The sequence below is a fragment of the Erpetoichthys calabaricus genome, chromosome 10 (genome assembly GCF_900747795.2).
Source record: "Erpetoichthys calabaricus chromosome 10, fErpCal1.3, whole genome shotgun sequence".
Lineage (NCBI taxonomy): Eukaryota > Metazoa > Chordata > Cladistia > Polypteriformes > Polypteridae > Erpetoichthys > Erpetoichthys calabaricus.
In genome coordinates, this window is record NC_041403.2 from 2,796,695 (window position 1) to 2,815,451 (window position 18,757).

General features: G+C 39.7%; 2 protein-coding genes across 2 annotated transcripts in view; one reads left to right on the forward strand and one right to left on the reverse strand.

Annotated features, from left to right (window-relative positions):
• LOC114658698 (uncharacterized) overlaps positions 1-4,300 on the reverse strand; it is a 115,110-nt gene extending 110,810 nt beyond the window's left edge. Inside the window, 1 exon segment of the mRNA XM_028810732.2 lies at positions 4,167-4,300. The gene's annotated coding sequence lies outside the window, so the exon portion shown is untranslated.
• Positions 1-18,757, forward strand: part of LOC127529379 (uncharacterized) — a 773,396-nt gene that overhangs the window by 283,468 nt on the left and 471,171 nt on the right. The window lies entirely within an intron of this gene.

An 18,757-nucleotide genomic window follows, 5' to 3' on the forward strand; every position in this document is an offset into this window, starting at 1 on the left:
TGACGTTGAAAATCAAGAAGATGAAGAGAGTGAGGGCAGAGCCAAGGATCAAATGGTGGAAGTTAAAAAAGGAAGACTGCAAGGTTGAGTTTAGGGAGGAGGTGAGACAGGCACTGGGTGGTAGTGAAGAGTCACCAGACAGCTGGGAAACTACAGCAGATGAAGTAAGGGTGACAGCAAGAAAGGTGCTTGGCATGACATCTGGAAAAAGGAAGGAGGAAAAGAGAACTTGGTGGTGGAATGAGGAAATACAGGAGAGTATAGAGAGGAAGAGGATGGCAAAGAAGAAGTGGGATAGTCAGAGAGATGCAGAAACTAGACAAGATTACAAAGAGATAAGGCGCAAGGTGAAGAGAGAGGTGGCAAAGGCTAAAGAAAAGGTGTATGATGAGTTGTATGAGAGGTTGGAATCTAAGGAGGGAGAAAAGGACCGGTGGGCTACAGAGGGACCGAGCTGGGAAAGATGAGCAGCAGGTTACGGTGATAAAGAATAAAGATGGAAACGTACTCACAAGCGAGGAGAGTGTGTTGAGCAGATGGAAAGAGTACTTTGAGTGGCTGATGAATGAAGAGAATGAGAGAGAGAAGAGGTTGGATGATGTGGAGATAGTGAATCAGGAAGTGCAATGGATTAGCAAGGAGGAAGTAAGGACAGCGATGAAGAGGATGAAAAATGGAAAGGCCGTTGGTCCAGCTGACATACCTGTGGAAGCATGGAGGTGTTTAGGAGAGATGGCAGTGGAGTTTTTAACCAGATTGTTTAATGGAATCTTGGAAAGCGAGAGGATGCCTGAAGAGTGCAGAAGAAGTGTACTGGTGCCGATATTTAAGAATAAGAGGGACGTGCAGGACTGTAGTGACTACAGGGGGATAAAATTGATGAGCCACAGCATGAAGTTATGGGAAAGAGTAGTGGAAGCTCAGTTAAGAAGTGAGATGATTAGTGAGCAGCAGGATGGTTTCTTGCCAAGAAAGACCACCACAGATGTGATGTTTGCTCTGAGGATGTTGATGGAGAAGTATAAAGAAGGCCAGAAGGAGTTGCATTGCATCTTTGTGGACCTGGAGAAAGCATATGACAGGGTGACTGAGAGGAGCTGTGGTATTGTATGAGGATGTCAGGAGTGGCAGAGAAGTACATAAGAGTTGTGCAGGAAATGTACAAGGGAAGTGAGACAGTGGTGAGGTCTGTGGTAGGAGTGATGGAGGTGGGATTACATCAGGGATCGGCTCTGAGCCCTTTCTTATTTGCAATGGTGATGGACAAGTTGACAGATGAGATTAGACAGGAGTCCCTGTGGACTATGATGTTTGCTGATGACTTTGTGATCTGTAGTGATAGCAGGGAGCAGGTTGAGGAGACCCAGGAGAGGTGTAGATATGCTCTAGAGAGGAGAGGAGTGAAGGTCAGTAGGAACAAGACAGAATACATGTGTGTGAATGAGAGGGAGGTTAGTGGAATGGTGAGGATGCAAGGAGTAGAGTTGGTGAAAGTAGATGAGTTTAAATACTTGGGATCAACAGTACAGAGTAATGAGGATTGTAGAAGAGAGGTGAAAAAGAGAGTGCAGGCAGGGTGGAATGGGTGGAGAAGAGTGTCAGGAGTGATTTGTGACAGACGGGTATCAGCAAGAGTGAAAGGGAAGGTCTACAGGACGGTAGTGAGACCAGCTATGTTATATGGGTTGGAGATGGTGGCACTGTCCAGAAAGCAGGAGACAGAGCTGGAGGTGGAAGAGTTAAAGATACTAAGATTTGCTGGGTGTGATGAGGATGGATAGGATTAGAAATGAGGACATTAGAGGGTCAGCTCAAGTTGGACGGTTGGTAGACAAAGTTAGAGAGGCGAGATTGCGTTGGTTCAGACATGTGCAGTGGAGAGATGCTGGGTATATTGGGAGAAGGATACTAAGGATAGAGTTGCCAGGGAAGAGGAAAAGAGGAAGACCTAAGAGAAGGTTTATGGATGTGGTGAGAGAGGACATGTAGGTGATGGGTGTAACAGAACAAGATGCAGAGGACAGAAAGATATGGGAGAAGATGATCTGCTATGGCAACCCTAACGGGAGCAGCCGAAAGAAGAAGAAGAAGCATTCATATAAGCTAGCAAATGAAAAGAAAATGTCTTTGATACACCTTGAACAGAGAATTCTAGTAAAACATAAGGAGGTGAAGAACAGGTTTGTACAGCACAGACCTCCAGACATTGTCTGACATTTTCAACTTTAAAGTTTATTTAAAAGACCAAATGACTTAACTTTCATACAATTAGATCTGTAAGAGCTCAAATAAGGCAATGACATAGTGTTAGCATTTGTTAGAAAAAGTTAAGTTTAATTAGCTGTTATAGTTCTCCAAACCACTATATCCTAACACAAGGTCATGGGGGTCTGCTGGAGCCAATCCCAGCCAGCACAGGGCATAAGGCAGGAACAAACCCCGGGCAGGGCACCAGCCCACTGCAGGGCACACACACACACACACACCCACACCAAGCACACACTATGGACAATTTAGAATCACCAATGCACCTAACCTGCATGTCTCTGGACTGTGGGAGAACATACAAACTCCATTCAGGGAGGACCCTGGAAGAGAACCCATGTCTCCTAACTGCAAGGCAGCAGTGGTATCACTGCGCCACCGTGCCACCCTATATAGTATTTAGTAATACTAATATATTATAGTAATATAGTAATTTTGGAGAACATGCACTGAAATTGTTACACAAAATGACTTCCAAAATCTTTTAGACCTTTGTAAATAATTCACATTGTTATAAGGATAATATCATATACTGTCATTGGGTAACCAGCTCTTTCCAGAGAATGGGGTCATTAATTGGCCTGCACAAATTTAGTGGAAAAAAAGAAGTAATATGAGTGTAAATTAAGCAATATTATATTGATGAATTTGTTTTAGAAAAAAAAGTGTTATGTGATCATTTACAAGCTCTATGGTTTTCAAGTTTAGTCCTGTGGGTGCAGGTCAGTTTATCATTGCACTCCCACCATAAATAAGCAAACTGCTATTTCCCAGTTTCTATGTTTGATGGTAAGCCCAGACATTTCAACAGTGTATTTGCTGAATTTATTGGTATGTGATAAGCTTTTATTTATGATACATAAAAATATTTTATATCCATTTCATTATGGGGTCACATATCAGGTTCATAGATGCACAGAAAAGTCCTTTTAAATGCTCTTTATGCTTAAACTTGAGAAACGTTCTTGGTGCATTTATTAGACACAAATAAAAACCTGATCTCTGAAACAGCAAGGCATCCCAAAGAAGAAGGGACTGAAAGTTAAAGCTTAGGAGACTTAAAGAATCCTATCAAAGTGATCTGTGCCAGGTATGTGTAAGGTCAGCAGCTGATCCTACAGCCTTCAGATCAAAGCCAGTTCCAAAGTGTGCTTTCTTTGTGACAGAATCAGCTCTAACAAGTGAAAATGTTTCCATCATTATTATCATTATCATATTCGTTCTGACTTTCCAGGTGTTGTCATTATTTAGGCTGTTACAGTTGTTACATTTTCTGAGAAAGAAAAGTCTGAAAATGTGACTGGGAGATGAAGAAAACCAAAGAGAGCAAACTGAATCAGCTGTTAGAAGAGCCAAGAATGAGTCCACAGGTTAACTAATTATCTGTCATGGAGCTCATAACAAAATGGAGGAAGTCAGAGTCAAGGAAAATGTTACACTGATCAGAAATTAAATGAGACGAACAGGCACTACCTCCATTTTTGTAGAACCTAATTTTTGTTATTGCTGCTTCATTAAAATAATCATCATGCTCAGGAAATTCTGCCTTCAGTTAATGTGGAATTAATAAAAACAAAAATGAATATAAGAGCAATGAGTTTACAAGAATTAGTTAGTACACATAGTTAGAATTGCATCTTAAACATCATTTGTTTTATTCTTTTTCCAGTTTTCACAATGATACAGAAAAGCTGCTGAAATAACCAATAACTCTTAGTTTCTTGATAATTTTGATATTTTTCAGCTATTACGTGCACTGGAGCTCAGAATTCAACATGCGTAGCCCTTCACTATTTGAAATATAACACAGAGATTGCCAATATCTTGCTCTCCAGTATAAAAATGAAATAACCAAACCCCTGCATCCCCCCTAAGAGCCAAGCAGCCCATTCTGTACTTACCGATGTTGTTCCGAACTGTTTAAAGCACAGAAACTCACTCTCTCTCATCCACAGTGGTGTCTTTGATGCTTTCACTCAATTGATGCTGAGCCTTGACGTGTTAATGTAACCAGAGCAGGAAACGAGTCTGGTGCAGAGCAAACAAAACAACAACATGCTTTTTCAATAATAGCTTCACTTGCAAATCAGGTTTAGCGCTGAAAGCAAATGGCACAGACGTTTCTGGCCTCAGGCTGTGTTCTGACTTTCAGTTTCATATTATGAAAAAATTGAGACTTCTCAGGAAGTCACTGAACATTAACCTCTATCATTGTATTCATTGTTTAATTTACGATTAATATTATTTGCATTATTAATTTTTAGTTTTATTTTAATGCCATCACAGTGACATTTCGTTTGCCCCTCTTCTGTGTGTTGCCTGTTATGACTGCCGGAGTTCCTTTATGTTTTAATTTTTTTTTTGGTCTTTATATGTTTTTTGTTTTGCAGTGGCTCCTGGTGTTATTTATTTATATATTTATTTGTTATTTTGTTGTTTAATAATGTTGTGTCTTCCCACAATGCCATTTTGTTTTCTATAGGCATTGTCACCATTTTGTGCAGATTTGTGTAGCAGTTGTTGGGGTGATCTTAATGGTTACAGACACTGTGGCATCACATGTAAAGGGGCATAAAACTTGTCCAAATGGATTTCCTGATTGTCCAAGTTTGCAGATTCTCAAAAGGAAAGCAAATCATGTGTGTTCATGTTCCTCAAATATTAAATTATTTCTGGTTATAGATGTACAAGTTAGGATTACAACATCCTAACCCTTTGCCATTTTGTGTATTGTTTTACATGGACTAAACCATTTTACAGGGTCATCACTCTGCTTGACATTATTTTGCTGCCATTATATATTATGGAGTCACATTTTGAAATGTATCCAAACTTTGGGTAAAAACAAGGGAATGCATATCCTCAAAATACAATCACTAACAAAATTAAATATTCATTTTATTTTAAAAAGTTAACCAGTCAAACTAAACAGGATTAACAAGGACAGTGGTAAGGATAACTAATAGAACTGTTGTCATCATCAATGTAGGCCTTTTTCAACTTGAGAAGTGAGCCCACAAATTTCCTTTCACTTCTCTTAAGCCTTGAGATGGCTGTACAGTCCCAGACATGACTGAACTTTCCTAGGGTATTTTATACACTGGAGGGGCCGTGGATCCATGGTGACCTTGGCCATGGTCACCTATTGGGTTTTCTTCTCTGCCTTCAATGTTCCTCTGCCTCCATCTATCTATCTGCTTCCAAAGACATGGCTGACAATCACTGAATTTTTCTTCCAGGCTGGGTAGTCATTGACAAAAACCTTCAGTTTTTTCAGTGAAATCCCATACAATACAATACAATTTATTTTTTGTGTAGCCCAAAATCACACAAGAAGTGCCGCAATGGGCTTAAACAGACCCTGCCTCTTGACAGCCCCCCAGCCTTGACTCTCTATGAAGACAGGGAAAAACTCTCAAAAAAATGGAAGAAACCTCAGGAAAGGCAGTTCAAAGAGAGACCCCCTTACCAGTGGGTGTCAAAAAGAAGGGGGTCAATACAATACAATACACAGAACAGTACAAATCCTCAATACAGTATAAAAATAACAATTTTAGAAGTACGGAGTAGAATTTAACAGTAGATGAGATCACATAATATGATTTGGATTTGTTTAGAGTCCTGGAGACCTCATTCATCAAGCTGCCTCCCCCATTTGGCCATTCCACAGCTGAAATAGCGCTAATCTGATGAAAGGACCCCTCTTTCCCACGATTCCCGTGATCCTCCATCAGAGATGACTTTACCTTAGGCAGGCAAAACAACTTGACAGGAGGGCCGTGGCACTAAGTGGCACATTTGAGTACTGAGAATAAAAACAGAATAGGTGAGGGTTAGTAACAAATTAGAATGATCATGTTACTTATGCTTTAGTGCTAATGACTGACAACAGAGATGCAGTCTGTACAGTTAATCAGCAGCTCTAGTCAGGGTGTGCTAAACTGAAGTAGTGAGTCTTAAAAGCTGAGACCGAAGGGCCATCTCTTATAGTAGCAGGCAGACCACTCCACAGTTTAGGGGCCCTGTAACTAAAAGCTCGACCCCCCACTGTTATTTTATTAATTCTTAGGCAATGGGATTTAGTTTCAGGCGGTCAGTTGTGACAAAATAACAAATGTCTAATTTTAATAAAAGAAAAACAGAGTGGCGATCATTAATTCATAAACAAAACTAGCAAACAGAGCAAAATAATAAAAATTATAGAGAGAAAAAAATAAACTATTTAACTTAAAAAACAAATAAAATCATAAACATGTAAAATGTAAAAAAAGTGGCCAAAACCCGCTTAATCAAGAGGAAGGCTTATCTAGTGACATGAAATTAAAAAAACAAACCACTGAATGATCAGATATCAGACCGAGGTAACCTAAACCATACAGTATTTGTTTTTTAGACAATAACAAATGGCCTACTCAGAGCAAAATAAAGAGGCCAAAGGCAATGAAACAGCAAAGAGCTAAAGGGGTGAAGGTTGCTTTTGTTTCCCTCGGGTGGATGGAGCAGCAACTTCATTATCTCCAGCACCTGAGGACCATAAACAAATTGGATACCACATTCAATGAGGCCACAAATTGACAAAACTATTAACAATAACAGGGAAAGGGGCTGGGTTGTAGCAATAGAGGGAAAAGGCTACAAAAACAAAGTTTTAACCCGTAAAGACAAATAACCAGAATAAATCCAGCAAATATAATTATAAGGAATACATAACCTCAAAACCAAATCCTAAAAAACATACCAAGTAAAGCAGCCTTCTACTTCTACAAAAATGTCTCTCCTTTATCAAAGCAGGCTTTAAAGTTAAAAAATGACATGTCCAACATGTACAAGCAGTACAAAGTGTACTTTTTACAGGTCCTCAAACGTGCTTTCTTACCATTAGCACAACAAGTCTACCAGAAGCTGTCTTCTAGGAGCTGAAGAAAGCTTGCATCATTGAACTACAGCAGTTCACCTTTTTTATTTTCAGTAGCCCTGGATCTCATTGTCCAGTTATCCAAATGCTTGCCACACAATTCATGACCATCATGCTTAAGACAGAAAGGACTCCTACACTCTGAAACATATTGATGGATCTCTCGGACTAATGCAGTGTCAACCTGTCTTTCTTCATTTGATCTAAAGAGTGGCTACAAGTAGGCTGAGATGGTACCAGAAGCTAGGACAAAAATGATCTTCACCAAAGGAAGTGGCTTCTGAAAGATTAGACTGATGTCTTTAGGACTGAGAAACACTCCAGCTGCCTTCCAGTGTAATGGAATCAGGAGACAGAAAGAGGTTGGCTTAAACAAACCAAGGTCAAATCATAAGATGAAATTGTGGTCAGTTGACAATCAGTTTCCATTACAATAGTCATCAAAATGAACCATAATAAGACATTGCCCTTCATTTAATAATATTTAATAAAGTGTTTTACCTATATTTTGTCATGTGGAGTTTCACATTCAAATGAACGGCCTTTCAGCTTTTCTTGGATTCTCCTTGATGTTTCATGATCTGTTTTAGAACTGTGATGCCAATGATTGTGAATTTCCCCCTGGGATTAATAAAGTATCTATCTATCTATCTATCTATCTATCTATCTATCTATCTATCTATCTATCTATCTATCTATCTATCTATCTATCTATCTATCTATCTATCTATCTATCTATCTATCTATAAGTGAGAAGGTATGTGAACAATAAATGTGACAAGGTGAGTGAACCACAGCTGGTGGAAGTACAAATGATCAGCCCAGTCCTATTTGGCAGGTTGACATGTGGACAACATGTGAGTGTGCCAGTATCATACGTGAAAATAACTGAAACTGAAAATTGTGTTCCAGCCACACCCCAAATGTCCAGGACCACAGTCGTAAGGTTCTTGTATGACTATATAGATGCCAGCAGCACACATCTGAAAATTGCCCCAGATTCTTCATATATGTGAATTCTTCTAAAGCAAGGAAGCCTGCATTTTAGATAATTAAATAAAACTTTGTGCATACTTCTATAGCCTTTTTGTTTTTTGATGTAATATTTCAGTAATGAATGTTAATGAGGGCGGCATGGTGGCACAGTGGTAGCGCTGCTGCCTTGCATTTAGGAGACCTGGGTTCGCTTCCCGGGTCCTCCCTGCATGGTTTGCATGTTTGCCCCGTGTCTGCGTGGGTTTCCTCCCACAGTCCAAAGACATGCAGGTTAGGTGCATTGGTGATTCTAAATTGTCCTTAGTGTGTGCTTGGTGTGTGTGTGTGTGTGTCCTGCAGTGGGCTGGCGCCCTGCCCGGGGTTTGTTTCCTGCCTTGTGCCCTGTTTTGGCTGGGATTGGATCCAGCAGACCCCCGTAGTTAGGATATAGCGGGTTGGATAGAGGATGTTAATGAAATGCATGGGGGTAAAAGTAGCCATAAGTGGTTGAAAATGTACTGAAGAAAAATAAATAAAAGTAGATTTTTAATTTAAGTAGAAGTATTCTGAGGACATACGCAAAAATATTACATTTAAATACAAAATGGGGGGTCTGAAACAATTAAGAAAGCTAATAGGGTATTAAGTTATATAGCATATTGATGTGTGAATTAAAAGCTACGGGAGGTTATGCCTAAGCTTTACAACGCACTGGTGAGGCCTCATCTGGAGCACTGTGTTCAAGTTTAGTCTCCGTAACACAAGAAAGATATAGCAGCACTTGAGGAAGTCCAGGGAAGAACAACTAGGCTGGCGAAAGGTCCAACCTATGGGGAGAGATTGACGTAGCTGAGCTTTTTCAGTTTCAACAAATGATTAAGTGAGGACATGATTTGAAGTGTTTGAAATTGTGAACATAATTAGCGTAAATCCCATTTGTTATTTAAAATAAAAATTGCAACAAAAATGCATTTTTTTTTGTGGAAATTTGTTAAGGGCAGATTTTGGATAATTGTTAGAAGGTGTAGTGTGTGGCCGGGGCTGTTGCCAGGCTGGGACGCCTCCACGCTGGGAGGACCGGGGGAGCAAGTGTGGCCAGAGCGTTACCTCCCTCGGGACGATAGATGGCAACCCCCCTGTGTTGCAATGGTGCCTCAGACTCCCGCAGGGCTTCATGGGAGTTGGAGTGTGGTGCAGCCCTGTTGGAATCAGCAGGTGCCGCCAGGGGGTGCTGCAACAGGAGCTGCTGGGTCATTATGGGCAGTCCTTCCACCACACCCAGAAGTGCTACCGGAAACGAGTGATCAAGCACCTGGAGCGCTTCTGGTGCGTTATAAAAGGAGCCAGCAGCCACTACTCGGCGAGCCAGAGTTGGGAGGAGGAGCGACGAAGCTTGACCCGAGGGGTGAAGGAGAAGAAGAACAGAGTGAAGAAAGAGTCTGGTGGTATTGTGTTGTGCTCGTGCATGAACTGTATTATACTTGTGGAGAACGGGGAAGGTGTTTCCCACAAGGGAAAAAAAAAAATAAACCCTGTGTGCTGTGAACTTGTGTCCCACGTGGGTAGGTGACGGGTTCAGCTGGCAGTGCCAGTCTGGTGGGCCACAAAGGTTTTTCTTCAAATAGATAACCATAGACATATGGATTAAATGACCAAGTAGTTTGGTAGAGAGTAGGACTTTAAGGACCTTAAAATCTTGAATTGTTGTTATTTTGGATAATCCAGATGAATAGGATAGACAGGCTTGTTGGGCTGAATGGTCTGTTCTCATCACACGTTTTATAATGTTCTAATGTTCAAATACACTAATGAAGTATTCTTATGCCAGCTTTAACTGGCCAGGTACCAGCAAGGCATTGCTTGATTCAATTTTTGTGAATGGTGCATAAATGTGCATGTTTTATGTTAAACTGTTTTATTGGACCTTTAAAGAAATACTGAGCAGTACCACATGCAATAGTAAAGATGTATATCATAAGTAAAGAAAGGCACAGGTATGATTAAAGAGCTAAGTTAATGCTAACATTAGAGAGGTCTACACATAACAGAGGGAAATTCCAGTATAATTCTTATGCCAAAATTCTACTGAACATTTCAATACTGGTTTGGTGATAACCAAAAATAAAAAATAATAATAATAAAAGTAAGGAAGCTGTAAATATTATAAACAAAGAAGTTTAGTAAACACACATGGTTGTAGGCATAAATGGGAATGCAAAATGGGCCTACCTCAACAGTCCTTTGGACTTCTGACTGATGGTGGGCTGGCTTGTCCCTTGCCAGTCCCTCGGTCACCACCTTTCCCCTGGCTGCACTAGTGTTTCTTATAGCCCACCTACCAACTCCATACTCCAGTGACTTCCAACCTGGAGGTGATTTGTAAGACCTACCTGGTTGTAACTGCCATATGGGCCCTGATCAGAACTTTGATTCTTTAACTCAATTAAGTGTATCTTTACTGAGAGCAGAACTATTAAAAATAATTACAAAATTGGCTTAGCTAAATAAATGGAACATAAACACAAAAATGAGAGTTGAAATAAGGACTAAGTCAGAAAAGTGAATTTTACGACAGGGTTGGGGGAAGTGCCTAAAACCAGTTTGGTAAATGTTTCTCTTCTTGAGTCTCTCAGTCAACCCTGACAGGAAAGCCAGGCTGCCTAACTGCTAAGTTTTACCTTAACATATGGTTTGGAGGGCAGGTGTGAAGGTGTTCTATCATATATCCCCCCACTGGTCTGAAGTACGGCTGTTTAGAACTGGCTTGTATCAGAAGCCTTTAAGAACCCCCTATTGGCTGTAGGGGGTGGACAGAAAACCTATAAATGTGCTTGTTTTACCTCCCTCTCTCTCTCTTACCAAACTGATGAAAGACCATCTCACACTCCATGAACTGAAAAGAACAAAAAAATGAAGAGCACAGCTCGGCAGCCATATTGAGACAGGCATGCGGCCTGTTCTGAAGAAAGCTCACCACAAATGAGGCCTTAACTGGAGACATTTAATTGACTAACAAGTCTGTGTGGCGCCTGAAACTACACATCACATTTATCAGATTGTATTGTGTTGCCAATATTTAAATGTACTTTGCATATTGTTATTATTTTATGGATATTATCAATAATACATTATTTAAAATGTAACTTAACTCCTGCTGGTCTTTTACTGCACTTAACTGCCTCAAGTTATACATGTAGAAGGGAAGGTGAGGAGAAGTTATAAAGTACAATACCTTATAAACAGTGGTAAGTCTGGGAGATTTGAGGCATTCTGACAAAGGCTACATAATACAAAAGGGGAACGTAGAGGAATATATTACTCTACCAAGACAAAACAGATGTAGCCCTCATCTCTCCTCTGCCCATGCTCAATCCATCTCAATCTTGCCTCTCTCACTTTGTCACTAAACTGTCGTACCTGTGTTGTCCCTCTAAGTTACTCATTCCTCATCCTGTCTACCCTCATTACACTGAGCAAAAATCGTAACATCTTCAACTCTGCCACTTCCAGCTCTGCCTCCTGTCATTTCGTCAGTGCCATCGTCTCCAAACTATACATCTAGGCTGGTCTCAATACTGTTTTATAGACCTTCCCTTTCACTCTTGCAGATACTCTTCTATCACAAATCACTCCTGACACTCTTCCCCACCAAGTCCACCCTGCCAGCACTCTCTTCTTCACCTCTCTGCTTCACTCTCCATTGCTTTGGACTGTTGAATCCAAGTATTTAAATTTGTATACCTTTACCACCTCTGCTCCTTTCAGTCACACCCTTCCATGACCTTCCCTCTTATTCATGCACATGTACTCCATCTTACTCCTACTGACTCTCATTCTTCTTCTCTCCAGTGCGTACTTCCACCTCTCCAGGTTCGTCTCAGCCTGCTGTCTACTCTCACTTCACATCACAATGTAATTCGCGAACACCGTAGTCCACAGAGACTCCTGTCTACTTCATCTATGAACTTGTACATCACCATTGCAAACTTGAAAGGTCTTAGAGTCGATCTTTGATGTAATCCCCACTCCTATCTTGAATCAGGCTGTCATTCCTACCACGTACCTCACCACATCCTTATATAGATCCTGTACCTGTACTTTTCTGCTACTCCCAACGTCTTCATACAGTACTAGAACTCATCTCTTGGCACCCTGTTATACGTTTTCTCTAATGCCACAAACATGCAATGCAATTCCTTTTGATCTTCTCTGTATTTTTCCATCAACACTCTTAAAGCAAACATCGCATCTGTAGTACTCTTTCCTGGCATGAAACCATATTGCTCCTCATAGATTGCCACCTCTCCTCTTAGCCTAGCATCCATCACTCTTTCCCATATCTTCATGGTGTGGCTGATCAACTTTATACCCCTGTAGTTACTGCAGCTCCACACATCTCCCTTATTGTTGAAAATTGGTACTAATATACAGTGGTGTGAAAAACTATTTGCCCCCTTCCTGATTTCTTATTCTTTTGCATGTTTGTCACACAAAATGTTTCTGATCATCAAACACATTTAACCATTAGTCAAATATAACACAAGTAAACACAAAATGCAGTTTGTAAATGGTGGTTTTTATTATTTAGGGAGAGAAAAAAATCCAAACCTACATGGCCCTGTGTGAAAAAGTAATTGCCCCCTGAACCTAATAACTGGTTGGGCCACCCTTAGCAGCAATAACTGCAATCAAGCGTTTGCGATAACTTGCAATGAGTCTTTTACAGCGCTCTGGAGGAATTTTGGCCCACTCATCTTTGCAAAATTGTTGTAATTCAGCTTTATTTGAGGGTTTTCTAGCATGAACCGCCTTTTTAAGGTCATGCCATAGCATCTCAATTGGATTCAGGTCAGGACTTTGACTAGGCCACTCCAAAGTCTTCATTTTGTTTTTCTTCAGCCATTCAGAGGTGGATTTGCTGGTGTGTTTTGGGTCATTGTCCTGTTGCAGCACCCAAGATCGCTTCAGCTTGAGTTGACGAACAGATGGCCGGACATTCTCCTTCAGGATTTTTTGGTAGACAGTAGAATTCATGGTTCCATCTATCACAGCAAGCCTTCCAGGTCCTGAAGCAGCAAAACAACCCCAGACCATCACACTACCACCACCATATTTTACTGTTGGTATGATGTTCTTTTTCTGAAATGCTGTGTTCCTTTTACACCAGATGTAACGGGACATTTGCCTTCCAAAAAGTTCAACTTTTGACTCATCAGTCCACAAGGTATTTTCCCAAAAGTCTTGGCAATCATTGAGATGTTTCTTAGCAAAATTGAGACGAGCCCTAATGTTCTTTTTGCTTAACAGTGGTTTGCGTCTTGGAAATCTGCCATGCAGGCCGTTTCTGCCCAGTCTCTTTCTTATGGTGGAGTCGTGAACACTGACCTTAATTGAGGCAAGTGAGGCCTGCAGTTCTTAGACATTGTCCTGGGGTCTTTTGTGACCTCTCGGATGAGTCGTCTCTGCGCTCTTGGGGTAATGTTGGTCGGCCGGCCACTCCTGGGAAGGTTCACCACTGTTCCATGTTTTTGTCATTTGTGGATAATCGCTCTCACTGTGGTTTGCTGGAGTCCCAAAGCTTTAGAAATGGCTTTATAACCTTTACCAGACTGATAGATCTCAATTACTTCTGTTCTCATTTGTTCCTGAATTTCTTTGGATCTTGGCATGATGTCTAGCTTTTGAGGTGCTTTTGGTCTACTTCTCTGTGTCAGGCAGCTCCTATTTAAGTGATTTCTTGATTGAAACAGGTGTGGCAGTAATCAGGCCTGGGGGTGGCTACGGAAATTGAACTCAGGTGTGATACAACACAGTTAGGTTATTTTTTAACAAGGGGGCAATTACTTTTTCACACAGGGCCATGTAAGTTTGGATTTTTTTTCTCCCTAAATAATAAAAACCATCATTTAAAAACTGCATTTTGTGTTTACTTGTGTTATATTTGACTAATGGTTAAATGTGTTTGATGATCAGAAACATTTTGTGTGACAAACATGCAAAAGAATAAGAAATCAGGAAGGGGGCAAATAGTTTTTCACACCACTGTACTTCTTCTCCACTCCCCAGGCATCTTCCTGCTTTTCAAAATTTTGTTTAATAATCTAGTTAGAAACCCTACTGTCATCTCACCTAAAAATCTCCATGCCTCCACTGGTATATTGTCCATGCCAACTGCTTTTCCACTTTTCATCCTCTACAGGGCTTTCCTCATTTCAGCCTTGTTGATCCCCAGTACTTTGTGATTTACTATCTCCACTTTATAAAACCTACACTCTATCATTTTTTTATATTCATAGGCCTCTTCAAAGTTCTCCTTCCACCTTTTAAACGCACTCTCCCTGCTTGTCAACAAATTAACATCTACATCCTTTATCACCCTGACCTGCAGCACGTCCTTCCCTGCTCTGTTCCTCTGCCTGGCCAATCGGTACAAGTGCTTTTCTCTTTCCTTTGTGTCCAGCTGCTCATATAGCTTGACATTCCTTAGCCTTCACCACCTCTCTCTTCACCTTCAGCGTCTTCTTTCTGTACACCAATCTGGGTTCATCATCCCTCTGATTATCCCAAATCTTTTTCATTAAACTTTTCCTCTTTATACTTTCCTGTACTTCCTCATTACACCAAAAGGTCTCTTTGTCTTTCTTTCTCTGTCCAGATGTCACAATAAGCACCTTCCTAGTTCTCTCCCTTACCACTTCAGCTGTGGTGTTCCAATCATCCATCCTGTCTTCACCACCAACCAGTGCCTGTCTCACTTCATCTCTGAATTTCACACAATAGTCTTCCTGTTTCAGCTTCCACCTCTTGATCTTTGGTTCCATTATTACTCTCTTTCTATTTTTCACCCCAAACTTCATCCTGTATACCACCAGTCGATGCTGTCTAGCTACAATATCCCCTGACACCACCTTGCACTCTCTTATCTTTTTCGCATTGCATCTCATACATAGGACATAGTCCACCTGTGTGCCCCTTCCACCACTCTTATACATCACCCTGTTTTCCTCCTTCTTCTTAAGATAGGTATTCACTACTGCCATTTCCATCCTTTTTGCAAAGTCAACTGCCATCTGTCCTTCAACATTTCTCTCCTTAACACCATACATTCCCGTCACCTCCTTATTATCACTGTTCTTGTCTCCAAAGTTACCATTAAGGTCTTCTCCAATCACTACTCATTCTTCCTTGGGTAGACGCTGCACCATTTTGTCTAACTCACTTCAGAAAATTTCTTTCTCCTCTATCTCACATCCCACTTGGACATAGGTGCTGATGACATTTAACATTACCCCTTCGATTTCCAACTGTTATGCTTATCACTCTGTCAGACATTCTCTTCACCTTCAAAACACTCCTAGCATACTCTTCCTTCACAGTTATCCCTACCCTGTTTCTCTTCCGGTCCACACCATGGTAGAACAGTTTGCCCCCACCTCCAGTGCTTCTGGCCTTACTCCCTTTCCACTTGGTCTCCTGTATACACAGTACATCTACCTTTCTCCACTCTATCAAATCAGCCAGCTTCCTCCCTGTACCAGTCATAGTGGCAACATTCAAAGTTCTGACTCTGAATTCCACACTCTTTCCTTTCTTCTTCTCCCATTGTCTATAATTGTATAAAATGTTGGTTTGATTTTAGAGAGCGACTTTTGTGCGTGCAAGTAGATCTGGTCTGGGGTGATGAGTAACTTCTGTGTTTCATCCATCATTATTTCAGTGTGTTTTCAGCTTAGTTCTTTTTTAATTAGTAACTTCTGCAAAGTGTAGTTAGAGTTTTGTTTTGTGGTAGGGTTAGTATTTGCTCGACTTTACTTTTATTTTACTTATTTTCTTGTTTAACTAAACTAATCTATGTTACTTTTTCTTCACTTACTGAACCATTTCTGTGTGTTTCATGGGTTCTGCCCACTTGCTTTGTGTTGCTAATTGCCAGAGAGGAGCACACAACCACATCTAAGACCATTGTGACCAATATGGTGAAATCTTATTTCAATCAGTCAGTATTATTGTTAGTGTACTGACATGGACCCTGGGTGAATGACAAAGCATAGATAAGAGGGTAAAGGCTCCTGAGAAGTGGGTTCGAAAACAGTAAAGCAGAGAGGCCTGACTGCACTGGAGCTCATGTCATGGTCTTTCTGCGATGTCATGGTGTATTAATGAGCTACAAGGTGAAGTGGTCATGCAAAACCAATAAATAAATAAAGCTGCAGGTGTCTTCTACAAAGCATAACTCACAATTAGTGACACTGTAATATTTATTTTAGCAAGACTATTTAACTCTAAAAGTTGAAAGGTATAGACAAGTATCATCAAAAGGCCTCTGTGCATGTAAGAACAGTCTCTACATGTACAGTTATAATATTTTGCTGCTCCACAACTTGCCTCAAATACTCTCGATGGCATTTCAAACTCTGTTTTTGGGACTCATCTAGGAGATACCAGCTCAGTTCAGGTTGTCTCACTAAGACTTTCATCTTTCAGCTTCATATCATCAAAACAGTCATCATTAGCATTCAGCATCTGCTCCACCATTATGAGCACAAGGATATCAGCATTACGATCAGGAAGATAGATGGATGGAGAAAGTGCTTCTTTCGGTAATTTCACAAGACCAAACTGGATTTATTAAAGGCAGACATTTAGCTTCCGATCTTTAATGCCTGTTTAATGTAATACATTCACCCACAAAGTCAAACACCCCAGACATATTATTATCATTGGACGCAGAAAAGGCATTTAATATGGTTGAATGGAACTACCTTTTCACCATATTGTAGAAATTTGGGTTTGGCCCGAACATTTGTGCATGGATCAAACTGCTGTATACCAGTCCAGAAGCTTCAGTTTGTATTAACAACATTATTTCAGACTACTTTAAACTAGAATGTGGTACCAGACAAGGATGTCCCTTGTCAGCACTGCTTTTTGCAGTCATCATTTAGCCACTGGCAGTTCACTGTCAAAATGCTTATGAGATAAAGGGGATTACCATGGAACAGAAAACAGAACAGAAAATTTCTCTATATGCAGATAATATGGTACTGTATATATCCGAACAGCACTAACAGAATTTCAAAAGATTTCTGGTCTCAGAATTAATTTGAACAAAAGTGTGCTCTTTCCAGTGAATTCTCAAGCACACAATATTAGATTGGACACCTTCCCTTTTATCATCGCAGATCAGTTTAAATACCTGGTGGTAAACATCACAAGTAAACATAAAGCTCTTTATCAACAGAATTTTGCTGTCTGCATTGAAAAAATTAAGCAAGACTTGCATAGATGGTCTACCTTCCATATCACTTTAGCTGGAAGAATTAACATCGTCAAGATGAATATCCTTCCTAAGCTTCTTTTTCTATTTCAAAACATTCCAATATACATCAATAAATCACTTTTTAAGAAATTAGATTCAATCACAACCTCATTTATTTGGAAATCAAAACATCCATGTATCCAAAGGGCGACCCTTCAAAGACCAGAAGGTGGCATGGCTCTATCTAACATTCAATTTTATTACTGTGTGGCAAATATACAAGATATAAAAACCTGGACATGGACACAAATAGATGAACAGACGCAGGCTTGGTCCGTAATAGAAATAAAATCCTGAAGTACTTCTTTATATTCCTTGCTTTATACCCCAACTTGTACAAGTCATTGCCAATACACTAACAACTTAATTGTGCTTCACTCACTCAGAATATGGAACCAATGTAGGAAGTATTTAGAGATAGAGAAGCTTTTATCTGTGGCACCTTTGCACGAGAACCATATTTTTCCACCCTCTCAAACATATGCAGTTTTTAATGTCTGAAAAACATTCAGGATTAAATCACTTAGAGATCTGTACATAGACAACATCTTTGCATCCTATGAACAATTACACTCCAAATGTAACTTTCCAGCAACACATTTCTTTCACTACCTTCAAATTAGAAACTTTGTTAAACAAAATCTGCCCAGTTTCCCTCACCTCCCACCTACCTCTATTCCGGAAAAAATATTGATCAGTCTTGAGGACTCAGACAGCATTTCTGTAATATATAACAATACTAGCAAAATACCCGCGCTTCGCAGCGGAGAAGTAGTGTGTTAAAGAGGTTATGTAAACATATATATACATATACATATCTACATATATATACATATCTACATATACATATATACATATATATATACATATACACATCCACATATATATACATATATATATACATATATCAACATATATATACACATACATATACACACACACATATACATATATACATATACACATACATACATACACACATATATATATATACACACATACATACATACATACACACATATATATATACACATACAGACACATATATATACATATACATATTTACATATCTACATATATATTCACATATATATATATACATATCTACATATATATACACATATATATACATATCTACATATATATATATATATATATATATATATATATATATAGACATACATATATACATACATACATTCACACATATATATATATATATATATATATATATACACACATATCTACATATATATATATATATCTATATATATAAATAGCCA